The following is a 14,420-nucleotide window of genomic DNA, read 5'->3' as shown; positions in this document are numbered from 1 at the left end:
ACCTCTCTGTGCTGCGGATTTATCATCTGTACTTGGGTGACTAATGGTATCTACTGTTGCTAGTGTGAATCTGAAATTCCCTGAAGGAGCCACAGTTGTATTAAAGATCCTACAGACTGTTTGACCTTGGTCAAGAAAAAAGAACTTTGCAATCGTGGGGACGCAGAATATTATATGTCCAGACCAAAAATGAACTTGGGATATCTCAGGCCCTTCAGAAAAATAACCATTTACTTTTACCTTTGTATGTGACTTGAAATTCTCATGACAATTAAATAAACCTTTCAGAATATACTGTAAAGCTTATTTACATCTGGTGCAGACAACCAGACTCCACCAATCCTAAAGGAAAGAATGCTAAGACAACATCTGAAACCCTTAGAATAGATTTCCCCACTTTGCTGTAACCTGCCTACCTAATACTCTCACCAGTGTGTTTATTGAATATATTGATTTGACTTATTTTGTTGTTTGGCTATAAAAGTTCATATAATCTGTAGAACACATCATTCAGGGTAACTTGAGTCTGGGTACTTGGGACATGGTTGCTGATATTTGGTTCAGAATAAATTATTTCTTTTTCCTTTAAAGCAAAGTTGTTATTTTATGTTAACATTAAGGTCTTTTTTAAAAAGGTTAAATAGGTTAACATATGTGGAATGTTTTGTTAAGTACCTGAAAAATAGAAAATGTATATTTACTTGTCCCAGATATTACTAGTGCAGTCAATTTAAAGAAGTAGGCATTTCCAGAAGTTCTTTAAATTGACTGCACTAGTAATATCTGGGACAAAGTAAATTATGGAGTTAAGATGGGAATTGTGCTTAGAACCTAAACAAGTGCTTGTTAAGAGTTCTTTTTTTTTTTTTTTTTGCGGTGCTGGGGATTGAACCCAGGGACTTGCACTTGAGAGACAAGCACTCTACCAACTGAGCTATCTCCCCAGTCCTGTTAAGAGTTCTTGGGAATGTTTGATGGAAGGTCAAAATGGTGTGACCTTATATTGGAATAACAACATCACAACCAAAACAATAAAGGACAAAAAGTATGTGATGAGGTTGGAACTATTAGTCACTTGGGACATCTGGGGGAATGATCTTTCAATGATTATTAGTACAAGCTGATAGATTTATGCAGAGTTTTGGGTTTATTCTGTTTGTTTATTTTGAGGCAGTCAACCTCTGTGGACTGTTTTCAAAGGATAATCTTGCCTCTTCTGTGGCCACTGAGTGACCATTTCCAAGTCACTCCCTGAGCAGGTCTTTTCTTATCCAAAACAGAAATAAGGGGCATTTAAATGATAATAGTCTATCTTGATTGTGCATTTGCTGTATACCCAAACATTGTCTAAAAACACATTCAATCCTTACACTGACCCTGTATCTTAAGTTCATTTAATATCCTCACTTTTATATTTGAGGAAACTGAGTGATAGATGAGTTATGTCACTAACTCAATGTCACAAAGCAAGGGGCAAGCAGATAGTCACAGGAGGTGTCCTCCTTGGTGACTTGGGAGGTGGTGCATGCCACAGTGAGCAATGAGCTATCATTCCAGTAACAGAGGCCAGAGGGCAAGCTGTGTTCTTAAATTCAGTTAACCTAAGGCATCCTGAGTAGGTCTGAAAAAATATATCACGAATTCTCAGCAAGCAAGTAACTACCTTGTTCACAGTTCCTAATGTAAACCCCATACTGCACAACATTTGAATTCTGCTACCCTGAAGAGTTGGTGGCAGCCAATTCAAGCAGTGGACACTAGGTTGAGATTCTGAGGCTTGGGGGGAGGAGGTAAGAGTTATATGGGAATGTGATAAGGGAGGAAAGTGGCCCTACAGAAGTAAACACAGGGTCCAGCAGCCTGCACACACTCCAGTCCCCTTATTTTGGATCTGCAAATGTTATTTCCAGTTAATACCGTCTGATGAGAAAAGGGATTCTTGACGGTTCTTGAGCTCTTTAGAATAGATCTGGTAGGTGTTGGTGTAGTGATCAAGGTCATCTGTCATGGCCTGTTTGGTTGGGCACCAGCGAATAAGCCAAATTGCTTATACCAAGATATCTCAATATTGTTGCTTAGCATTTCATTATATTCCTATTTTACAAACTTATATGTGGATATTTTTCTTCAAAAATTATCACTATTTATGAATAATTTACATAAAAAGCAAGTCAGGAACTCAATTATTTAATTTATTTTTTAGAAACTCCGCTGAAACAAATGTTTTTTACGTTGTAATATAATTTAAAATCAATCAAAGGTGTACTGGAAATCATAGAAGTGTTCTATAATGCCAAAACTCTAAGAAGAAAGAAGAGTGTTATTGTCAAAATCAAGTTTCAATTTCAAGAATAAATCCTATTCTATTTCAAAGAGCTTCATTATAAATGTATTGTGAACGTGACAATATTGAAATTGACACAGGTAGCCTTGTATTAGGAGTTTCGTGTGCACATGATGAAACTTTACAGAATGAAGATGAGTGATGTTTTTAAAACATAAACCCAAATGTATTATGTAAAAAATAGATTGCATTTCCAGCAAAATGAAAACATAAAATTTGTTTTAAAAGGTCTCTCAGTGTTGGGCTGGGGATATAGCTCAGTTGGTAGAGTGCTTGCCTCGTAAGCACAAGGCCCTGGGTTCAAATCCCCAGCACCGCAAAAAAAAAAAAAAAAAAAAAAAAAAAAAAAAAAAAAAAAAAGATCTCTCAGTGTTAAACAAATAAGAGATGACGAAGGAAGGGCCAGCAGACAATTATTCAGCCAGGGTAGAATAATTGGAAATAACTTAAACAGTAATGCACGCACAACTCAGACACAATACCACTGACCATTTTTGTTTTTGAGATCACAGTAAGAGAGCCAATATGATTTCACTCTTAGATTTCGATTACTTTAAATTTCTTCACTTCATCTTTCATTTGATTTTGATATTGAATTGTACAGATTTAGGACTTACAATGCGATGCACATAGATAGCCAGACTGTTATTATAGTGAAGAATAATAGTTATGTTTACCTAACATTCTTCTTATTTGCCTTCATATACCTTTTACTGGTCTGTTTTCGCCTTAGAATGTGCCCCGGCTCTTGTCAGTCTGTCAAGAACTCGTTAATCTTTGAAACCCGGTTTTGGTGAAGGCTGCCAGGAAGGTTCTCTGATTCTCTTCCTTTCCTCTGGCAGCTCTAGCTTCTCTCGGCCAGAGTGCGGGGCCATCACGTCTGGCACGAGAACCGGGTGCAGCGGGAGCCCTTAGCCAGGAATGCCTGGCCTCAGGAACACTGGCCTCAGGGACTCAGGTTGGATATCCACTGTTACAGAACACCTGAGTCTCGTGGTATCGCGCTCGCTCACAGGTCAGGTTCACGTGCAAGAATGGGAGGTAGGAGTGACCCGCTAGAGCCAATGGCCTGCTTAGCCCACCCGTGTCAGGCTTCTCTCCAAGACGCTTCTACTGGTCCCTTTTGATCTGTACTGATACAAATAAAGCAAGCGCGGGTTCCTCCTTTGTTAGAACCAGACCCTTCCGGACGGCTCAACCCATCCCTGCCCTGCTCTTAAGATATTCTTGCCTTTTGTCTTTTCTTTTCTTTCTTTCTTTCTTTTTTTTTTTTACAAACTGCATTTTGATTTATTGGACACAAACGGGGTACAAATTTTCGTTTCTATGGTTGTGCACGATGTAGATCGATACCATTCGTGTAATCATACATATACATGGGTAATGATGTTTGTCTCATTCCACCATCTTTCATACCTCTGCCCCCTCCTGCCTCTCATTTCCCTCTACCTAATCCAAACTTCCTCCATTCTTCTCTCACCCCCCCACCTCCCCACCCCCATTATATATCATCTTCCACTTGCCAGGGAAAACATTCGGCCTTAGTTTTTTTTGGACTTGGCTTATTTCACTTAGGATGCTATTCTCCAATTCCATCCATTTATCTGCAAATGCCAGAATATTATTCTTTTTTTTTTTTTATTGTAAACAAATGGGATACATTTTGATTCTCTGTACAGAGAGTAAGGCATACCATTTGTGTAATCATAAATTTACACAGGGCACTGTTGTTTGATACATTCTGAAATTTTACCCCCTTTCCCCCAACCCCACCCACTCCTCTTTTCCCTCTATACAGTCTTTCCTTCCTCCATTCTAGCCCCACTTCCTAACCTTAACCCTAAACCTAAATCTAACCCTAACACTAACCCCTCCCACCCCCCATTATATGTATCATCTGCTTATCAGCGAGATCATTCGTCCTTTGGTTTTTTGAGATTGGCTTATCTCACTTTGCATGATATTCTTCAATTTCATCCATTTGCCTGCAAATGCCATAATTTTATCATTCTTTATGGCTAAGTAATATTCCATTGTATATATATGCCACAGTTTCTTTATCCATTCATCAATTGAAGGACATCTAGGTTGGTTCCACAATCTGGCTATTGTGACTTGAGCAGCTATGAACATTGATGTGACTGTATCTCTGTAGTATGCTGATTTTAAGTCCATTGGGTATAGGCCAAGGAGTGGGATAGCTGGGTCAAATGGTTGTTCTATTCCAAGTTTTCTAAGGAATCTCCACACTGCTTTCCAGACTGGTTGCACTAATTTGCAACCCCACCAGCAATGTATGAGTGTACCTTTCTCCCCACATCCTCGTCAACACCTATTGTTGCTTGTGTTCTTGATAATAGCCATTCTAATTGGGGTGAGATGGAATCGTAGGGTAGTTTTGATTTGCATTTCTCTTATTACTAGAGATGTTGAACATTTTTTCATATATCTGATGATTGCTTGTACATCTTCTGTGAAGTGTCTGTTCATTTCCTTAGCCCATTTGTTGATTGAATTATTTGCATTCTTGGTGTAGAGTTTTTTGAGTTCTTTATATATTCTGGAAATTAGTGCTCTATCTGAAGCATGCGTGGCAAAGATTTTCTCCCACTCTGTAGGCTCTCTCTTCACATTGCTGATAGTTTCTTTTGCTGAGAGAAAGCTTTTTAGTTTGAATCTATCCCAGTTATTAATTCTTGCATTTATTTCTTGTGCTATGGGAGTCCTGTTAAGGAAGTCTGATCCTATGCCGACATATTGAAGATTTGGACCTACTTTTTCTTCTATAAGATGCAGGGTCTCGGAAGAATAAAAAACCCAGAATAGCTAAAGCAATCCTTGGCAGAAAGAGTGAAGCAGGGGGTATCGCAATACCAGATCTTCAACTCTACTACAAAGCAATAGTAACAAAAACGGCATGGTATTGGTACCAAAATAGAAAGGTGGATCAATGGTACAGAATAGAGGACATGACACAAACCCAAATAAATACAATTTTCTCATACTAGACAAAGGGGCCAAAAATATGCAATGGAGAAAAGATACCCTCTTCAACAAATGGTGCTGGGAGAATTGGAAATCCATATGCAACAGAATGAAACTAAACCCATATCTCTCACCATGCACTAAACTAAACTCAAAATGGATTAAGGACCTCGGAATCAGACCAGAGACCTTACATCTTATAGAAGAAAAAGTAGGTCCAGAGCTTCAACATGTTGGCTTAGGACCAGAGTTCCTTAACAGGACTCTCATAGCACAAGAAATAAAAGCAAGAATCAATAACTGGGATAGATTCAAACTAAAAAGCTTTCTCTCAGCAAAGGAAACTATCAGCAATGCGAAGAAAGAGCCTACAGAGTGGGAGAAAATCTTTGCCAATCATACTTCAGATAGAGCACTAATCTCCAGAATCTATAAAGAACTCAAAAAACTCTACACCAAGAATGCAAATAATCCAATCAACAAATGGGCTAAGGAAATGAATAGACACTTCACAGAAGAAGATCTACAAGCAATCAACAAACATATGGAAAAATGTTCAACATCTCTAGTAATAAGAGAAATGCAAATCAAAACCACCCTAAGTTTCCATCTCACCCCAATTAGAATGGCCATTATCAAGAACACAAGCAACAAAAGGTGTTGGCAAGGATGTGGGGAGAAAGGTACACTCTTACATTGCTGGTGGGGCTGCAAATTAGTGCAGCCACTCTGGAAAGCAGTGTGGAGACTCCTTAGAAAACTTAGAATGGAACCACCATTTGACCCAGCTATCCCACTCCTTGGCCTATACCGAAAGGACTTAAAATCAGCATATTACAGAGATACAGCCACATCAATGTTCATAGCTGCTTAGTTCACAATAGCCAGATTGTGGAACCAACCTAGATGTCCTTCCATTGATGAATGGATAAAGAAACTGTGGTATGTATATACAATGGAATATTACTCAGCCATAAAGAATGATAAAATTATGGCATTTGCAGGCAAATGGATGAAATTGGAGAATATCATGCAAAGTGAGATAAGCCAATCTCAAAAAACCAAAGGACAAATGATATCTCTAATAAGTGGATGATGACACATAATGGGGGGGAGGGGTTAGTGTTAGGTTTAGAGTTAGGGTTAGGGAGGGGGGCTAGAATGGAGGAAGGAAGGACTGTATAGAGGGAAAAGAGGAGTGGGAGGGGTGGGGGGAAGGGAAAAAATAGCAGAATGCATCAAACAACATTACTCTATGTAAATTTATGATTACACAAATGGTATGCCTTTATGCCATGTACAAACAGAGAAACAACATGTATCCCATTTGTTTACAATAAAAAAAAAATGAGAAAAAAAAAGAATTAAAAAAAAAAAAAAAGATGCAGGGTCTCTGGTCTGATTCCAAGGTCCTTGATCCATTTTGAGTTGAATTTTGTGCTCGGTGAGAGATAGGGGTTTAATTTCATTCTATTGCATATGGATTTCCAGTTTCCCAGTACCATTTGTTGAAGAGGCTATCTTTTCTCCATTGCATGTTTTTGGCCCCTTTGTCTAGTATGAGAAAATTGTATTTATTTGGGTTTATGTCCGTGTCCTCTATTCTGTACCATTGATCCACCTTTCTATTTTGGTACTAATACCATGCCGTTTTTGTTACTATTGCTTTGTAGTAGAGTTGAAGATCTGGTATTGTGATACCCCCTGCTTCGCTCTTTCTGCCAAGGATTGCTTTAGCTATTCTGGGTTTCTTATTCTTCCAGATAAATTTCATGATTGCTTGCTCTATTTCTGTAAGGTACATCATTGGGATTTTAATTGGAATTGCATTGAATCTGTATAGAACTTTACGTAGTATGGCCATTTTGACAATATTAATTCTGCCTATCCAAGAACATAGGAGGTCTTTCCATCTTCTAAGGTGTTCTTGAATTTCTTTCTTTAGTGTTCTGTAGTTCTCATTGTAGAGGTCATTCACCTCTTTTGTGAGATTGATTCCCAAGTATTTTTTTTTTTGAGGCTATTGTGAATAGGATAGTTTTCCTAACTTCTCTTTCTGAAGATTCATCACTTATGTATAAAAATGCATTCGATTTAGAGCATTGATCTTGTAACCTGCTACTTTACTGAATTCACTTATGAGTTCTAAAAGTTTTCTGGTGGAATTTCCAAGTTCCTCTAAATGTATAATCATACCATCAGTGAACAGGGATAGTTTGAGTTCTTCTTTTCCTATTCGTATTCCTTTAATTTCTTTGGTCTGTCTAATTGCTCTGGCTTGAGTTTCAAGGACAATGTTGAATAGAAGTGGTGAAAGAGGGCATCCATGTCTTGTTCCCATTTTTAGGGGGAATGCTTTCAGTTTTTCACCATTTAGAATGATATTAGCCATGGGCTTAGCATAGATGGCCTTTCCAATGTTAAGGAATGTTCCCACTATCCCTATTTTTTCTAGAGTGTTTTGAGCATGAAGGGATGCTGTATTTTATCAAATGCTTTTTCTGCATCTATTGAAATAATCATGTGATTCTTGACTTTAAGTCTGTTGATATGGTGAATGACATTTATTGATTTCCGGATGTTGAACCAACCTTGCATCCCTGGGATAAAACCCACTTGATCGTGGTGCACTATCTTTTTAATATATTTTTGTATGCGATTTGCTAAACTTTTGTTGAGAATTTTTGCATCGATGTTCATTAAGCATATTGGTCTGAAATTTTCTTTCCTCAATGTGTCTCTGTCTGGTTTAGGTATCAGGATGATATTGGCTTCATAGAATGAGTTTGGAAGGGTTCCCTCATCTTCTATTGCATGGAATACTTTGAGGAGTATCTTTAAAGGTTTTGTAGAACTCGGCTGAGAACCCATCTGGGCCCGGACTTTTCTTTTTTGGTAGGCTTTTGATGACTTCTTCTTTTTCATTGTTTGAAATTGATTTAGCCCTGCTCCCTCTGGTGGTAGGCTCCTTCCACAGCCAACTTCTTGGAGCAGGCCACCCAGTGAGAGCCTTTCTGCATAATATTCTTCTTTATAACTGAGTAATATTCCATTGTGTATATAGACCACAGTTTCTTTATCCATTCTTCTGTTAAAGGGCATCTAGGTTGGTTCCACAACCTAGCTATTGTGAATTGAATTGCTATAAACATTGATGTGACTGTGTTACTGTAGTATGCTAATTTTAAATTTTTTGGGTATAAATCGAGAAGTGGGAGAAATTTCATAGCTTTTATTTTGCTGTCAGCCCACCCCTCTGACAGGAACTCTTTCCCTTGCCCACGTGGATCATGAGTGACTATTGGGGCCTGGAACAGTGACTGCTTGTGCGGAATTCATAAGAGGAAAATTACAGGTAGGATGTGACCCTCTCTTGTGGAAAGCACACGTGTGAATAGCTCATTGAGAGAAAGAAGACAGAGGAATCTTTCATCATGTGACACGAAATTCACTCTCTACAGAGAGGGGTATTTACTTAACTATCCTGAAAACTATCATAAGACAAGACAGGGGTGCAGGTAAGCAGGCCATATGGCTCTAGCGGGTCACTCCCATCTGCAGCGTTGTACTTGAACCTGACCTGTGAGCTAACGCAGAATACCACATGACTCGGGCCACCTCGAACCGTGGATATCTGACTGTGTTCCTGAGGTCAGGCATTCGTGTTAATGGCTTGAACTTTGCCTGGCTCTCATACAGTTGTGGATGGCTCCCTGCACTGGTGCCCTTTCTTCTGTCTCAAAGCAAAATATTAAAATGGGAACTTGCATTCTCTTCAAATAAGAATCACCACTTAAAACAACAGGAATGCCTTTGTATGTTCTTGCACATTTTTACATCATATTGTGTTGGGACTAATGACACGTTAACTAACTCAGGCTGACTCCTTACTCCCTGGCAAGTGAGTTAGATTAAGGCCTCAAAGGCGGTTTCAATAGTTAATGACGATCAATCGGACCACCGTCAGGGATTGGTTAACAAGAGTTCTGCGGATGTGATCAGCTTGTGCTTGCCATATAGTCCTATGGGACTCTCACCTGCGTGAACGCCCCCATGCCTTGCTGACCTTTAAGCAGATTGGTTCCCACCTAGCTCCACCCTACATAAAAGCTGTGTGACTTCCTCAATAAATGAGATCCCTGCTGTGCCTCGTGTGCTGACAGATCTCCCAGCTCTGGTGTGTTTCCTTTGCCACTGATACTCATCATCCTGTTCGCCCCCGTATTTTCCTCAGGCTGGCCCTGAGGAGGTACATTGGACCTTGTTGCCAGACAGGGAGCAACAACTGGTGCCCTGTGTGAGGAACAACAAAGTCGCTGACAGGTCAAAGGGACTCCGGGTGAGTGTACTCCCATAAAATATGGGACAGTCCAATTCCAAGTCTGACCCCTCCCTTGACTCCCTTAGGATTCTCCTTAGATGTAGAGGATTGGAACTCTCAGATAGCCAGGCATTTCAGACCTGTAAGGCCCTCACTAAGGCAGCCCCTTGGCTGCCTGACTGCTCCACATGGGATCGTGTAGAACAACTTGATAGGAAGAGGGAAATCAGTTTAGGGGAGGGTCCCCCACTGGGAGTCTGCCCTACATTATCCACCCTTAAGGCCTGCTTCTCTCCAGGACCTCCCAAAGGGGGCTCCAAGTTTCTCCCCAAAGAGCTGCTGCTTCCGGATGGCGGGAAATCTTCCCAGTGACCATTTTATGATACTGGGCAAGAATTCACTGACTCTAACCTCCCCACTCCCTTTATGGCCTTCCTGGTAAATGCTAAAATGTTAGTTTGGGAAGGAATGACTACTGATCACAAATTGGCTTGTGCAGGGATGAAAGATCGCTCCATGGGAAATTGGATTGTGGCTACCAAAGATATTGGCACACAGCTTCCTCAAATGAGTGGGCAGATGGAAAGGGATTCCTTATCTTCAATTCTCTTCTTTCTTGCACTTCTATGCTCTTCCTGCAAACTCAAACGCCTCCTTCTTCTCCCCCTCTTAATCCCTCCTCCTCCTCCAACTTCAACTCAGCTGTTTCTGCTTCCATTCCCCAGCCCAGCCCACCTAGTCCTCCTGCCACGAGGTCCCACATATGCCGGTGTGGAGGGCATAACCAGCCCAACCATCAGTGACATGTCCCAGTAAGGAGTATGATATAGTAGCCCCAGTTCCCACAAGTACTGGGAGATAATTGTTTCACAATATTCTGCATCCAATCCTGAATTGATTACTAACCAGGAATAAGGGTTAAAATGCCTTAGGCATCAAGTTTCTGCTAGAACATTTTAGCCCCTTTCAGATCCAGATCTCAGTCAAGGCTTACATTGAAATGTAAATAGAGAAAGCCTGAAGGCTCAGTAGGAGACCGTCTCAAACCTAAGGGTAAAAAAAAAAAGGAAAAAAAAAAAAAAAAGAGCAAAAAGAGTCTTACCTGAATTCCAGCAAAAGTAAATTTTATGGTGCTTTACTAAAGTAATTAATGGCCATATCATTTTTCCAGGACTCTTGTTTTTTTTTTTTTTTGAATTCTACATTTTTTTTGAGCTCATGACTTTTTGATCATTTCTATTTTTTTATTTAACTAGAGTTTTTGAACATCTGTTACATTGCAATGGAGATTCACCTATAAAGTTACAAGGCCTTTGATTTTGTGTTATTTGTATGTCATGCTGTCTGATGTCATGTTTTGTCTGTATCAAAACTGAGCGCTCCTAAAATTAAAATTTAAAAATGGATCCAAATATTTTTAATTCAAGTGATTTAAAAAGCTTCAATTTAAATTGGGTAAACTAATAGAAGTAAAATGTCTTTAAAATTAACTCACAAGTCTCTAGGTGGTCAAACTAATAAAATGTTGATGTTTATAAAATGTCTAACATCAATTTTTCTAGGACTTTTCTTCAACAGGAAAGAGATGGCAAATACTGTTGTTACACTTGTCTGATATCTTATTTTTTTTACACTTGTCTGATATCTTGGTTTTTTTTTTACAATAAGATGAGTGAATTAGAGTTGACATGTATGGGATTACTCAAACATATTTGTTAGAGACATCTGATTAATTTACAAAGTTATTCCATGGAGTAACATACTTAAAAACATTATTTTTTGTATATTAAATGTGTTCATATTTTCCAGGTATACAAGCCTTTAAAGCAGAAAATTCATCAAGTTGTGAGTCTCCAAATTAAACTTGTCTGTAATGGTAAACCTATCATTTAATATTGTATGTAGGACCTGTCATCAGTAGGGTATATGTAAAATTTGTTAAATGTATTTCTAAAAGTTATTGAGAGCCTGATTTGTTTAAAGGTTAAGCATGAAAGCATTTTGCCACTTTGTCACACGAAAGGAAAGTTAAAAACTCTCAGCCTTTCTTTAATTCATGGTTTAGATATAATGCTAAATTGTGTTAACTAGTGTTCATATAGACTCAGGAGTCAATATATGTAAACTGCTTTAAATGACATTTAAGAAAGAGTATAATGTGCAGTAGCGAAAATAGGACAACAGTGATTAAGATTAGGGTCTCTGACCTCATGACTTTGGACAGTGGACTTCCTTGACTTCCGAACATTGCACTTTGCAGCTCTACCATCTTAGATCTACAAGCTCAACTTGATTTCTTGGTCACTGTCAACCTGCAACAGCGAAGGAAGGAGGGCTTTTGGTGAAGAGTGCTGTTTCTATGCCAACCGCTCTGGTCTTGTACAAGATAAAATCAAAAACCTACAAGGAGATCTGGAACATTGTAGGAGCGAGCTCCACTCTAATTTCCTCTGGACTGGGTTATATGGGTGGCTCCCCTACCTCCTCCCACTTAGGGGGCTGCTAATCACCATTATCCTTGTGTTCACCTTTGGGCCTTGCATAATCAATAAGCTTATCCATTTCCTGAAAAGCCAGGCTAAGTCTGTGCAGCTAATGGTAGTCCAACAGCATTATACCACCCTTCATAATAATGATTGGGACATCTATAGGATCATGGATCACTCATATCAGGACACTGGGGTCTAAGTGTCTCTCCCTTAAGCCCTGCTCCTCCTGAGGGGCCCACCTGAAGTGCTAAGGTGGTAGTCAATGAACTCATTCTATGAAGCTAATATCACCCTCATACCCAAACCAGGCAAAGACACATCAAGGAAAGAAAATTTTAGAGCAATATCCTTGATGAATATAGATGCAAAGATCCTTAACAAAATATTGGCAAACTGTATCCAAAAACATATTAAGAAAATTGTGCACCACGATCAAGTGGGGTTCATTCCTGGAATGCAAGGATGGTTCAACATTCATAAATCAATAAACATAATCCATCATGTCAATAGACTTAAGGATAAGAATCATATGGTTATTTCAATTGATGCTGAAAAAGCATTTGACAAAATACAACACCCCTTCATGCTCAAACACTAGAAAAAATAGGCATAGCAGGAACATTCCTGAACATTGTAAAGGCTATTTATGCTAAGCCCATGGCCAACATCATTCTTAATGGAGAAAAACTGAAACCATTCCCTTTAAAAACGGGAACAAGACAGGGATGTCCTCTTTTACCACTTCTATTCAACATTGTCCTCGAAACTCTAGCCAGAGCAATTAGGCAGACTAAAGAAATTAAAGGGATGCGAATAGGAAAAGAGGAACTTAAGCTGTCACTATTTGCGGACGACATGATTCTATATTTAGAGGATCCAAAAACCTCCTCCAGAAAACTTCTAGACCTCATCAATAAATTCAGCAAAATAGCAGGCTATAAAATCAACGTGCATAAATCTAAAGCATTTTTATACGCAAGTGATGAAACAGCTGAAAGGGAAATGAGGAAAACAACTCCATTTGCAATAGCCTCAAAAAAAAAAATAAAATACTTGGGAATCAATCTAACCAAAGAGGTAAAAGATCTCTACAATGAAAACTACAAAACATTGAAGAAAGAAATTAAGGAAGACCTTAGAAGATGGAAAGATCTCCCATGTTCTTGGATAGGCAGAATTAATATTGTCAAAATGGCCATACTACCAAAGTGCTATACAGATTCAATGCAATTCCAATTAAAATCCCAACGACGTACCTTACAGAAATAGAACAAGCAATCATGAAATTCATCTAAAAGAATAAGAAATCCAGAAGAGCTAAAGCAATCCTTAGTAGGAAGAATGAAACAGGGGTTATTGCAATACCAGAACTTCAACTATACTACAAAGCAATAGTAAAAAAAACAGCATGGTATTGGCACCAAAATAGACAGGTAGGTCAATGGTACAGAATAGAGGACACGGACACAAACCCAAATAAATACAATTTTCTAATACTAGACAAAGGTGCAAAAATATGCAATGGAGAAAAGATAGCCTCTTCAACAAATGGTGCTGGGAAAACTGGAAAACCATATGCAACAGAATGAAATTAAATCCCTATCTCTCACCCTGCACAAAACTCAACTCAAAATGGATCAAGGACCTTGAAATCAGACCAGAGACCCTGCATCTTATAGAAGAAAAATTAGGTCCAAATCTTCACTTTGTTGGCTTAGGATCAGACTTCCTTAACAGGACTCCCATAGCACAAGAAATAAAAGCAAGAATCAATAACTGGGATAGATTCAAACTAAATAGCTTTCTCTCAGCAAAGGAAACTATCAGCAATGTGAAGAGAGAGCCTACAGAGTGGGAGAATATCTTTGCCACTCATACTTCAGAGAGAGCACTAATTTCCAGAATATATAAAGAACTCAAAAATCTCTACACCAAGAATACAAATAACCCAATCAACAAATGGGCTAAGGAAATGAACAGACACTTCACAGAAGAAGAACTACAAGCAATCAACAAACATATGAAAAAATGTTCACCATCTTTAGTAATAAGAGAAATGTAAATCAAAACTACCGTAAGATTCCATCTCACCCCAATTAGAATGGCGATTATCAAGAATACAAGCAACAATAGGTGTTGGAGAGGATGTGGGGAAAAAGGTACACTCATACATTGCTGGTGGGACTGCAAATTAGTGCAGCCACTCTGGAAAGCAGTGTGGAGACTCCTTAGAAAACTTGGAATGGAATTCATCTGGAATGGAATTCATTCATTGATCTAC

This window comes from Sciurus carolinensis, chromosome 11 (assembly GCF_902686445.1).
Source record: "Sciurus carolinensis chromosome 11, mSciCar1.2, whole genome shotgun sequence".
In the NCBI taxonomy this organism is placed as follows: Eukaryota; Metazoa; Chordata; class Mammalia; order Rodentia; family Sciuridae; genus Sciurus; species Sciurus carolinensis.
This window is presented reverse-complemented; position numbering follows the sequence as displayed.